The sequence below is a fragment of the Drosophila takahashii genome, chromosome 3R, assembly GCF_030179915.1.
Source record: "Drosophila takahashii strain IR98-3 E-12201 chromosome 3R, DtakHiC1v2, whole genome shotgun sequence".
In the NCBI taxonomy this organism is placed as follows: domain Eukaryota; kingdom Metazoa; phylum Arthropoda; class Insecta; order Diptera; family Drosophilidae; genus Drosophila; species Drosophila takahashii.
The window spans coordinates 6,416,004-6,428,008 of NC_091681.1; the positions used below are offsets into that span (position 1 = coordinate 6,416,004).

Sequence of the window (12,005 nt, forward strand, 5' to 3'; positions counted from 1 at the left end):
TGTACCTGAAAGAAAGAGAGGCTGATATTTATATATTGCGCTCTCTTTCCTTGTCTTATAATTTGCCTGCACTCGACGCTAGCAGTGACAAATTTCGGCCGGTCCGTCATTCTCTTTTTCGCCTTACAGTTATGTTCAGTTAGCAACCAAAATTTGGCCGGTAAAATTTGTGTGACGCAGCGAAATGTGTATGCCATTTCATTTTTCAATTGGTCCATAATATTTTTTAAATAATAAAATATTAAAAGTTGTATCTCCACAAAAATTATTTGTGCTTTTACTCAATAGAAAGGGTATACATAGAAGCATTGGCACGCGGTAAAAGCGATGATGAATCAAAAGAAAACGGGAAAGCAAAATCATGACTGGCTGTATTTTTTGACTGTCAATCGAAGAGAACAACGTGCTTAAATTTGTGCGTAGACAATTTGTAATTGGCGATTTAAAAAATTGTACAAGTGTTTACCAATTGTATTAAAAGTTAGGTAAGTGGCATTTTAATTCATTTACATATATGCAGTTGATATTAATTAAAATAACCGGTAGGTTTATGTCCGGTTTGCTATTGTTTCTGGGTAGAAAAATTCTTGCAATATGTACATTAGGGTGGACTTAAAAAAAAAAACTATTTTTTTTTTACTTTTTCTTTCTTTTATGGATTAAGGATACAAAAAAGTCATATATGAAGGGGTGAGAGCATGGCTTTAGAAATTTCATACAAAATAAGTCCACCCTAATGTGCATACATACACACATTTCCCGTGGCCAGCGCTAAAAATGCTTAGGATCTCGCTGCGGTCTCTACTTGATTTAAAAAGGTAAACATATGTCTGTCTTTAATTTTTTCAGGATCCTTCGTCAAATATTCACGAGGACAAATTCATGAGGACGGCAATCTTACATAAAAATCAAAAACAAAAAAAACAAGGGGTATTATTTATAATTAATTGTACGAAAATGTAAGTAAAACAATTGAACACAAAATACAATTTATAAAATGAAAGAGCCAATAAAAATTACAAATAAATTTGTATGTTTCTTATTTTATATAATGCAAGGAAAGAATTTTTTTGTACATGAAATTGCTGATGACATTTTTAAAAAGTCATCCATGAAATCACCTATGACACAAGGTGACACGATGATGGATTTTCCTAAGTGACAACCCATTGGACAAATTCTGAATGTCCCTCGTGAAATCCTAAGGGACATGTCACCGGTTGGTGACATCTCAAACGACAATTTCGTATAAGGCCCTTGGTAAATCCCCGGGGACTTCGAAAAAATTTCATTTGAATTGTACTGAAGGAAAAAGCGGAACTCCCATACAATTTTCTCTATGTGGCGTCCTCGGTTCGTCCTCGAGTACAGACGACCTGTCCTCGGGTTTTCCTTTGGTGATTACTGAGGGAAAAGTGACATCTGGTACTGAAGGGTACATTTGTATATAAATTTGTGGGTGTAGAGTTCTATAATAACCCTTCAGTACCAGATGTCACTTTTCCCTCAGTAATCACCAAAGGAAAACCCGAGGACAGGTCGTCTGTACTCGAGGACGAACCGAGGACGCCACATAGAGAAAATTGTATGGGAGTTCCGCTTTTTCCTTCAGTACAATTCAAATGAAATTTTTTCGAAGTCCCCGGGGATTTACCAAGGGCCTTATACGAAATTGTCGTTTGAGATGTCACCAACCGGTGACATGTCCCTTAGGATTTCACGAGGGACATTCAGAATTTGTCCAATGGGTTGTCACTTAGGAAAATCCATCATCGTGTCACCTTGTGTCATAGGTGATTTCATGGATGACTTTTTAAAAATGTCATCAGCAATTTCATGTACAAAAAATTCTTTCCTTGCATTATATAAAATAAGAAACATACAAATTTATTTGTAATTTTTATTGGCTCTTTCATTTTATAAATTGTATTTTGTGTTCAATTGTTTTACTTACATTTTCGTACAATTAATTATAAATAATACCCCTTGTTTTTTTGTTTTTGATTTTTATGTAAGATTGCCGTCCTCATGAATTTGTCCGCGTGAATATTCGACGAAGGATCCTGAAAAAATTAAAGACAGACATATGTTTTAAAAATATGTTTTACTTGTATATTTTTATATTTACCTTTTTAAATCAAGTAGAGACCGCAGCGAGATCCTAAGCATTTTTAGCGCTGGCCACGGGAAATGTGTGTATGTATGTACATTAGGGTGGACTTATTTTGTATGAAATTTCTAAAGCCATGCTCTCACCCCTTCATATATGACTTTTTTGTATCCTTAATCCATAAAAGAAAGAAAAAGTAAAAAAAAAATAGTTTTTTTTTTTTAAGTCCACCCTAATGTACATATTGCAAGAATTTTTCTACCCAGAAACAATAGCAAACCGGACATAAACCTACCGGTTATTTTAATTAATATCAACTGCATATTTGTAAATGAATTAAAATGCCACTTACCTAACTTTTAATACAATTGGTAAACACTTGTACAATTTTTTAAATCGTCAATTACAAATTGTCTACGCACAAATTTAAGCACGTTGTTCTCTTCGATTGACAGTCAAAAAATACAGCCAGTCATGATTTTGCTTTCCCGTTTTCTTCTGATTCATCATCGCTTTTGCCGCGTGCCAATGCTTCTATGTATACCCTTTCTATTGAGTAAAAGCACAAATAATTTTTGTGGAGATACAACTTTTAATATTTTATTATTTAAAAAATATTATGGACCATTTGAAAAATGAAATGGCATACACATTTCGCTGCGTCACACAAATTTTACCAGACAAATTTTGGTTGCCAACTGAACATAACTGTAAGGCGAAAAAGAGAATGACGGACCGGCCGAAATTTGTCACTGCTAGCGTCGAGTGCAGGCAAATTATAAGACAAGGAAAGAGAGCGCAATATATAAATATCAGCCTCTCTTTCTTTCATGTCGACGCTGCGCCGACTGCTCTGTTGACGTCGACAGCGGCCGAGCGTTTGGCCTAAGGAATTGTCCCCGACATGGGACGCCAGAACTGAAGGGTATGTATGTAATACTAAAATACTTATACTTTATGTACAAATGTATGTATGTACGTAGCTCTTAGCTAAAAAACAATTCAACTAAATTGGTATACGCTTGGTAAAGAGATTTGAAATTTATCCTTTAATTACATACATCACTATGGACGGCAGTCCATGTAGTGACGAAGCGCACCAGGAGAGTGTGCGAAGGCGACTACTATATATACACGAAGAAATGAAAATCTACTGTGATGGTCCGATAATAATGACAGGATTGCATACCAAGACTCTAAGAAAATCAATTGGCTTGGGAGAGAGAGCGGTGAAAGTGAAAAAGTGAAAATTTCGAAATTTGGAGCTGTTGGGCCGGTGGGGATAAATGCCCCCTCGCAATAATTTAATTGTATTCCTTTTGAAAATACCCGTCGAATGTCATATGTCAAAATCCGACGCTCCGTTCAAAAGTTATAGCCAAAATAAGATTTTCTTCGTCTTCCCAAAATGAAAATTTAATTCTGTTTGTCAGTTTGTCCAAAACATGTTTTTTAAGTTTTGAAAATTTGATATGACGTTCATCACATCGATATAAAAAACTTTTGTTTTACCACTTTTGGAAAAACTCGCTAGTTTAGCGGGAAAACAGCTATAAGTAGCTAAAATTCGGAAAGCCGTAACTTCTATACTACTAAAGCTACAGGCTTGTGCTGCATCTCGTTTGAAAGGTATTTTTAAATGCTATAAACGCCTTCTATATGCAATTTGTGTAAATGTAATACTTAAAAATATATGAACAAAAGACAATTTTTTAAAACTTTTTTTTTTAGCTTTTTTTTATTTTTCTCAAAAACGGCTTTAACGATTTTCTTAATGAGAAAATATTAGAAAGTCTATTTAATGACGAGTGTAATAATTTTTCGTCACAAATGTTGATATCAGAACTTTTTTATGTTGAAGGTGCGATCGTCACTAGTTTTTTACCTCGTTAAGAGGTGTTTTTATTTGATACAATTGTACGCCCGCTATACAAAATATTATATATGTATTTACATACCTTTAAATATTTGGAAAAAGGCTTCACCTCTTATCCGCTTAAAAATCACGTCCATCACTCACGAATTTCTTTTATAACTGACGCTCGGGGGATCAGAGTAGTCGGTAGCCGGATAGTAGTCGGGCCGAGTAGGCCCTTCGTCCCACTTCGTTTTTCTTGTCGTTAACATTCGGCAGCCGAAGGAAGTCAATGGCTACTTTTCTATATTCTAGGGTCATTCATTCATATATTCAAAGGTGATTTTGTCCTTAAATACGTACAAAAATGTTTTGGCTGCGACGGCTAAACAAACATATGAGATTTTCATTTTTCTATTTTTAAGAAAAATTCTTTCTTAAATTTTTTCCATCAAGAAAGGTTTTCTGTATTGAAAGGCAAATTTTCTAATAACAAGACATTTTTTTCTATTTTCAAAGGTAGGCCGATTCAATGGCGAGATTTCCAAAATTTAGAAATTAATTTTTATGAGTGTGTACGAAAAAAAAATACCACGCGTCCTTGATCCTGTTTTTAAGGACTTACCGCTAATTTTTCGAAATATAGTCTATTTTTCGGCTATGTGCGATCGTTTCATAATTATACGACACCATCGATTTTTTCCGTTTCCAACGATCAAACTTAACTGAAATTTTTTTTCTGGTTAAATATAAACTAAAAGGTTTCATTTTGAGAGTAATCCAGCCCAAAGGTCCTTTCAATCTTCAACCCATACATAAATATTGAATATGTCTCTCTACACCTTAAAAAAGTAGTTTTTCGAAGTCATATCCCACAAATCGTCTTAACTTTTGTCTAGTCAATATTCTTAACACCTTTTAATCAAATAAGAATCCTGTTTAGTTCATTACGTGCACGAAACAGACCTCCAAAATAATTTTTTAAAGAACTGCCCGTTTGGAACAAAACCTGCTTTATTCCAAAAATATTTGATTTTGAGCGATACTTTCTGTCAAAATGCAAAAATTTGTTCTTCAAAACCTTAATAAACTTTCCACATTTCACGATTGGAACATTTGAAACGCGATCCCCAGTCCGCGGCACTTTAAAGTTTTTTCCAAATTTTTTCATACGAATTTGAGTGTTTTCTTCATGGGATTTCATTTAGGGGGAGCAGACTATATTTTGAAAAATTAGCGGTAAGTCCCTAAAAAGAGGATCAAGGACGCGTGGTATTTTTTTTCGTACACTTCATACATTGTTCTTTCGATCTGCATTTAAATGTTTCGCTTTCTTTAAACAACAACAACGCTACAAATTTTCAAAAAATAGGTGTGTTGGTGTCGTATAATTTTGAAACACACCTTATATGGGAGCTGCGTTAAGGGGGCCCGACCTATACAGCACAACCGTTAGAACTGTAAAATCATGTTTGTGAACGAATTAGGGAAATAAATATGAGGAGAAAAAACAACTTACTTTTGGTCACTCCGAGAATCGAACCCACGACCTCTCGGTTCAGAGTCTAACGTCCTACCGGTGCACCACAGACCTTTTGCGTAAGGCGACGTACAAACTCTGCAAACATCTTATTTTCTTGGGGTCCACGTTATAATTTGACTACAGGCAACCAAACCTTATATTTTTTTCCTGACGACTGTGACAATTATGGCCGTTTTCTTGCCCGCAAACACAAAGTATGCTTTTAACTCAGAATTCCCATACGTTTTTAAGGTTTAAAGACTACTTTAATTTAAAATTCGGACGAAAATATGTCCTTAGTATTATAACCTTAAAAAAAACAAGAAAGGAAGCTAGCTTCAGCAAGCCGAAGCTTATATACCCGTGCAGATAATTCCTATTAATTTACAAATCGCAAAAATGTTAAATTTCCTATTATTTTACATTAATTTTTCGATCGTTTCTATGGCAGCTATATGATTTAGTAGTTCGATCTTTTTAAAATTAAAATCGAAATTCGGAAATATTTAAAAATAGTCATATCCCAGAGTAGAAGAGAATGTAATAAAAATCAACAAAGATATAATTTGCTTTCCTATTAATTATACCCGTTACTCGTAGAGTAAAAGGGTATACTAGATTCGTGCAAAAGTATGTAACAGCTAGAAGGAAGCGTTTCCGACCCCATAAAGTATATATATTCTTGATCAGGGTCACTAGCCGAGTCGATCTAGCCATGTCCGTCTGTCCGTCTGTCCGTCTGTCCATCTGTCTGTCTGTATGAACGCTGAGATCTCAGAAACTACAAAAGCTAGAAGGTTGAGATTTCCCACACATATTCTTTGGCTTCCTACGCAGCGCAAGTTTATTTTAGCCGAGCGCCACGCCCCCTCTAACGCCCACTAACGATTTTAAAATGGGTCCTGCGCCCACATCTTTAAAGATTTCCGAGAAGTATAAATGCAATTTTGTTGTGTATATTTATACCTATCGAAATGTAGAAGACATTTTTCAAATCGGACCATTCATTAAAAAGTTATACGCTTTATAAATTGTCAACATATATCTATCTCCCTCGCACTCACTTTAGCTGAGTTACGATTATTAGTCGGGACACCAACCCGACACAGCGTTCGCACTCTTTTTAGCTGAGTGACGGGTATTAGATAGTCGGGACACGAACCCGACTATAGCGTTCTCTCTTGTTTCCATTTAATTTTTCGACCGTTCCTATGGCAGCTATATGATATAGTGATCCGATTTTTAAAATATTTAATTCGAAATTCAGAAATATATTAAAAATAATATTCCCAAGAGTAGAAGGTAATACTTGAAAAAACACCGAAGCTAGAATTTTTTAACGTTTTTTTTTCCGATCGTTCCTATGGGAGCTATAAGATATAGTTGTCCAATCCGGTCGGTTCCGACATATATACTACCTGCAATAGAAAGAAGACTTTTGGGAAAGTTTCATCCCGATAGCTCAAAAACTGAGAGACTAGTTTGCGTAGAAACAGACAGACGGACAGACGGACGGACAAACGGACGGACAGACGGACGGACAGACGGACAGACGGACATGGCTAGATCGACTTGTGATTGTGATGCCGATCAAGAATATATATACTTTATGGGGTCGGAAACGTCTCCTTCACTGCGTTGCAAACTTCTGACTGAAATCATAATACCCTCTATAAGGGTATAAAAAAACACAGAATAACAAAAACAAAAATATATGTTTATCGGAATGGGGATTGAACTCCCGACCCGGACGACATTAACTATCAACAAGAGAGAATGCTATAGACGGGATGGTGTCCCGACTATCTAGTACCCGTCACTTGGCTAAAGGGAGTGCGAGGGAGATGGATATATAATATTTTTTTGATTGCGCATAACTTTTTAATTTGAAAAATGTCCTGTACACTTTGATAGGTATTAATATACACAACAGAATTGCATTTATACTTATCGGAAATCTTTAAAGGTGTGGGCGCCAGACACATTTTAAAATCGTTAGTGAGCGATTGTGGGCGTTAGAGGGGGCGTGGCGCTCGTGGGGCGTGGCGCTGAAATGAACCTGCGCTGCGTAGGAAGCCCACGAATATGTGTGGGAAATCTCAACCTTCTAGCTTTTGTTATTTCTGAGATCTCAGCGTTCATAAAGACAGACAGACGGACATGGCTAGATCGACTCGGCTAGTGACCCTGATCAAGAATATACAGTTGCGAAAAAATAATAGCACCATTTCGTCACAGGTTCTTAATATTAAACAAATATGTGGAAAACGGGGATTTTTATATAAGAAGTGTTTTTTATTATCTTGATTAGTATTCACCCTATTTGAAAAAATTGATACGGATATCGAAAATGTTGTCTACACATAACTTTTTCAGATTTTAAGTAAAAAAGTCAAAAAAAGATAAAGGATATATTTAATGAGATTTGACTAAAACTAACTTTTCCTGATATCGAGACATCAAATCGATTACCATTTGGCAATACAAGGACATGTGGAAAATTTTCCAAGTCGGAAAAGAAACATATTGGATGGAAAACGGTCATGAAAACCGGTTGGATTGCACTATGGTCCGAGCGGCCGATTTTTTGGCATAAAGTCGAAATTTTTATGTTAATGTTTTGTATTTTTTATTTTAAATTCTTAAAGTTAATAGATCATACATATACAAACTTAAAAAAAAAGCTTTAAAAGCTACACTAACGCTTTTTATGAGCTTTCAAAAGTACACAATCGATCAGCTGCTTAGGACTAAGAAATTGGCGCCATAATATTTTCTTTACGTTTGTGCAAAAAAATAAAACTTCTTTGTCCCGACTAAATTAAGTAAATTATGGAAATGAAAGATCAAGGTATGTAATATTTAGTGTGTATAGTACATTAATGTGTAATCTTAGTGTTCGACCTGTGTTTAATTTCCAATTTATGTGTATTTTTATAGAAAATTAATATTTGTTCCCTGTATTTAGTGGGATAAAACTAACGACCCGACGTCTGCCTACAAAAACTAAGTACGCCAGTTTGTACATATACATGTCGTTTTTCAGCGCTAATTAACACCTTTTCCCCGTTCGTCCCCCTTTTCACGCAATTCCACACTATTCAGGGACCTTAAAGTTTCTTCGTAGCGATCTCTAGGATATTTGGCGCAGCAACAATCGAAAATTTAATTTTTTCGGATTGCATTTCTGTAAAAATTATCAATTACCACTTAAAAGATAATAAAACATCAAAAATAAATTTAAAAAAGTAGTTATTTTGAATCCTTCCTTGTTAAGCATTCGTAAGAGAAAGAAAAGGAAATGTCTTCCTTTGCTTATAATTCCGTTAAAAAAATTACAAAAATTATTGTGAGTGTGGGGTTTGAAAGATACAGAGTTGCACTTTTTAAATGTTTTGAGTTACATTACATACGAAGAATCCGTTCGTCTGCAAAATAGGTTCAAAGTTTGCCAAAAACAGAATTTTTCCAACTTTAGTGTCCTTTTTTTTAGAATCCTTGGGTGTGAAAATTTTTTCGAGAGCACATTTAGAGCGCCGATTATTTAAAGCAAATAGGACTTTTAAGATTTCATCGAGGTATTTAAAAAAAGGTTAAATTTTATAACACAGTGTAGTATTATGAATTTGCTTGTATGGGAGGCAAAAGAGGGCGTGGTCGCACAGACTCAAAAATTTGTTTGCATACACTCATAAAAATTAATTTCTAAATTTTGGAAATCTCGCCATTAAATCGGCCTACCTTTGAAAATAGAAAAAAAATTTCTTGTTATTAGAAAATTGTCCTTTGAATACAGAAAACCTTTCTTGATCGAAAAAATTCAAGAAAAAATTTTTCTTAAAAATAGAAAAATGGAAATCTCATATGTTTGTTTTGCCGTCGCAGCCAAAACATTTTTGTACGTATTTAAGGACAAAATCGCCTTTGAATATATGAATGAAATGACCCTAGAATATAGGAAAGTAGCCATTGACTTCCTTCGGCAGCCGAATGTTAACGACAAGAAAAACGAAGTGGGACGAAGGGCCTACTCGGCCCGACTACTACCCGGCTACCGACTTCTCTGATCCCCCGAGCGTCAGTTGTAAAAAAAATTCGTGAGTGATGGACGTGATTTTCAAGCGGATAAGAGGTGAAGCCTTTTTCCGAATATTCAAAGGTATGTAAATATGTATATAATTTTTTGTATAGCGGGCTTACAATTGTATGTATGTAATTAAAGGATAAATTTCAAATCTCTTTACCAAGCGTATACCAATTTAGGTGAATTGTTTTTTAGCTAAGAGCTACGTACATACATACATTTGTACATAAATTTGTGGGTGTACAGTTCTATAATAACTTTATCTTATTACTCGCATTTTATTTATTTTTCAGAGTGAAAATACCTGCAGTTGCATCACCCAAATAATTTGTTTGTCGAAGCTGTAATTTTGTTTTAAAACCTTCTAAGGTAAGAAAAATATGTTGTTTTTGTTTGACATACTTATGTATGCATGTAAATATCTATGCATGTCCGCGGCTCACCCGATCTGAAACCCGATTTTCAACCCTTTCATATTCTGCTCCTCTCTCTCGCTCGCTTGACCTACGCGACGCGACGTTTCTCTCTTCACCTTCTTAAAACTGACACGATCTGCCCTGCTTACATTCGGTCTCCCTTCGCGCAAAGGACTGTATGTAAATATATATGTATGTATGTACGTGTCTCTCCCGTGCCTCTCTCTCTCTGAAATTCGATTTTCAACCCTTCATTTTCTACCTGTCTTGCTCCTCTCTCTCGGTCGTATGTCCAACGTGTTTGTATTTTGGCTATTATTAACATTACATTATTTCAAAAAAGTTGTTTATCTAAAAACAAATCATTGATATCCCAATAACTCTTTTTTTATAGATGAGGAAAGGCGAAGAAAATAAATCACCTTAGGTCATATGAAGTTCAACAGACCTTGGGTAATAATAATGTTTTCTTGAGTCAAAAATGTGTTATTTAAAAATGTTTAAATGTTAAGTGTTAAATGTTTTAAATGTAAATAAATATAATATGCAAAAGAAAAAACCAAGTTACATTTTATTTTTAGGGTTTCAGTGTTAATATAAAACTTCCTTTCAAGAAATATTATTTCTTAAATCAAGAAATAAAATTTCTTGAAAGGAAATTTAAACAAGAAAGAATTTTTCTTGTTTAAAAGGTGCCTTTCTAAAAAACCCTTTCTTGATTTAAGAAATTTAATTTCTTGAAACAAGAAACAAACCACCTTTGAAACAAGAATCGCCTTTCTTGTTTAAAGAAATATTTTTTCTTGTTTTTATGGTGGCTTTCTAAAAAACCCTTTCTTGTTTTAAGAAATTTAATTTCTTAAAACAAGAAATATTTTTTCTTGTTTTAATGGTGCTTTTCAAAAAAAACATTTCTTGAAACAAAGGTGAGGTCGCCTTTGGCTAAAATTCAAGAAAGAATTTTCTAGATTTTAAGGAAATTCTCCGCCTTTTTTTGTGAGTGTACTATTCTTTGTAAAAAAACAGAATGTGTAAAGTTTGAAGTCTGTGACTCAATTTTTAGAGTTTATGCCAAAAAAATCGACTTTTGGACCATAGTGGATTGGTTAGGTTTTGGATCATATTCATTAAGAATGGCATAAACTTTGAAGGATAACACAGAAAAACCGAGTCCTGGCCCAGTTTTCCTTCAAAAATGTTATATCACAAAGCACAAAGAATCTTATCAGGGCCGATACTAAACTAAAACACGTGCTTAAAATAATAGAGAATATTTTAATAGTTGGATAATGTTTCAATAAACAAATTTATAAAACATGCACTTAAAAAAAAAATCCTATCCGAAATGCGAAACACATTTACAAGGGCATAGGGCTCGTCAAAAAAACTTACAAATGAATACCCGCAAACTTATGAGAATGTGTGAAGGCAAAGTTAAATTGGGTAAGAAGAAATCCTTTTTATAAGTCAAGTGTCTTCTAAACACCTAAATTGACTAAAAACATGGTACCAAAACATCCATTTATTGAGCATTGACCTAGTATTAACAAAGGCTTGTTTTTTCTTCTTGAAGTAAGATCAATACGGATGGATACATCGTTCATGAATCATCCTATGATGTAAATAGTGATACGGTAGTAATTCGTAGCTTAAACTAAATACAAAACACTTCTTAAATGAATCTTTGACCAATAAAATCCGGCCAGGATCACGGTCAGGATAGCAAAGAAAGAGTTCGAAAGTACACCCAGAAAAAAACATTGCCTAAAAAGTCAAAAACTTGCCTGAAATTTAAGGTCTAAATTTTAGGCAATAACATTTTTAGGCAATAAAATTGCCTAAAACGGGATTTTTAGGCAATATAATTTTTAGGCAATAAAATTGCCTAAAGCAAGACTTTTAGGCAATATAATTTTTAGGCAATAAAATTGCCTAAAACGGGATTTTTAGGCAATATAATTTTTAGGCAATAAAATTGCCTAAAACAGGACTTTTAGGCAATGTCATTTTTAGGCAAT

General features: G+C 34.3%; 1 long non-coding RNA gene across 1 annotated transcript; it reads left to right on the forward strand.

The window, feature by feature from the left end:
• Positions 1-9,566: 9,566 nt before the first annotated feature.
• Positions 9,567-10,579, forward strand: LOC138913270 (uncharacterized). The gene is made up of 3 exons (XR_011418928.1): positions 9,567-9,646; positions 9,865-9,940; positions 10,382-10,579. It is a non-coding gene; the product is annotated as an uncharacterized lncRNA (long non-coding RNA).
• Positions 10,580-12,005: the final 1,426 nt, after the last annotated feature.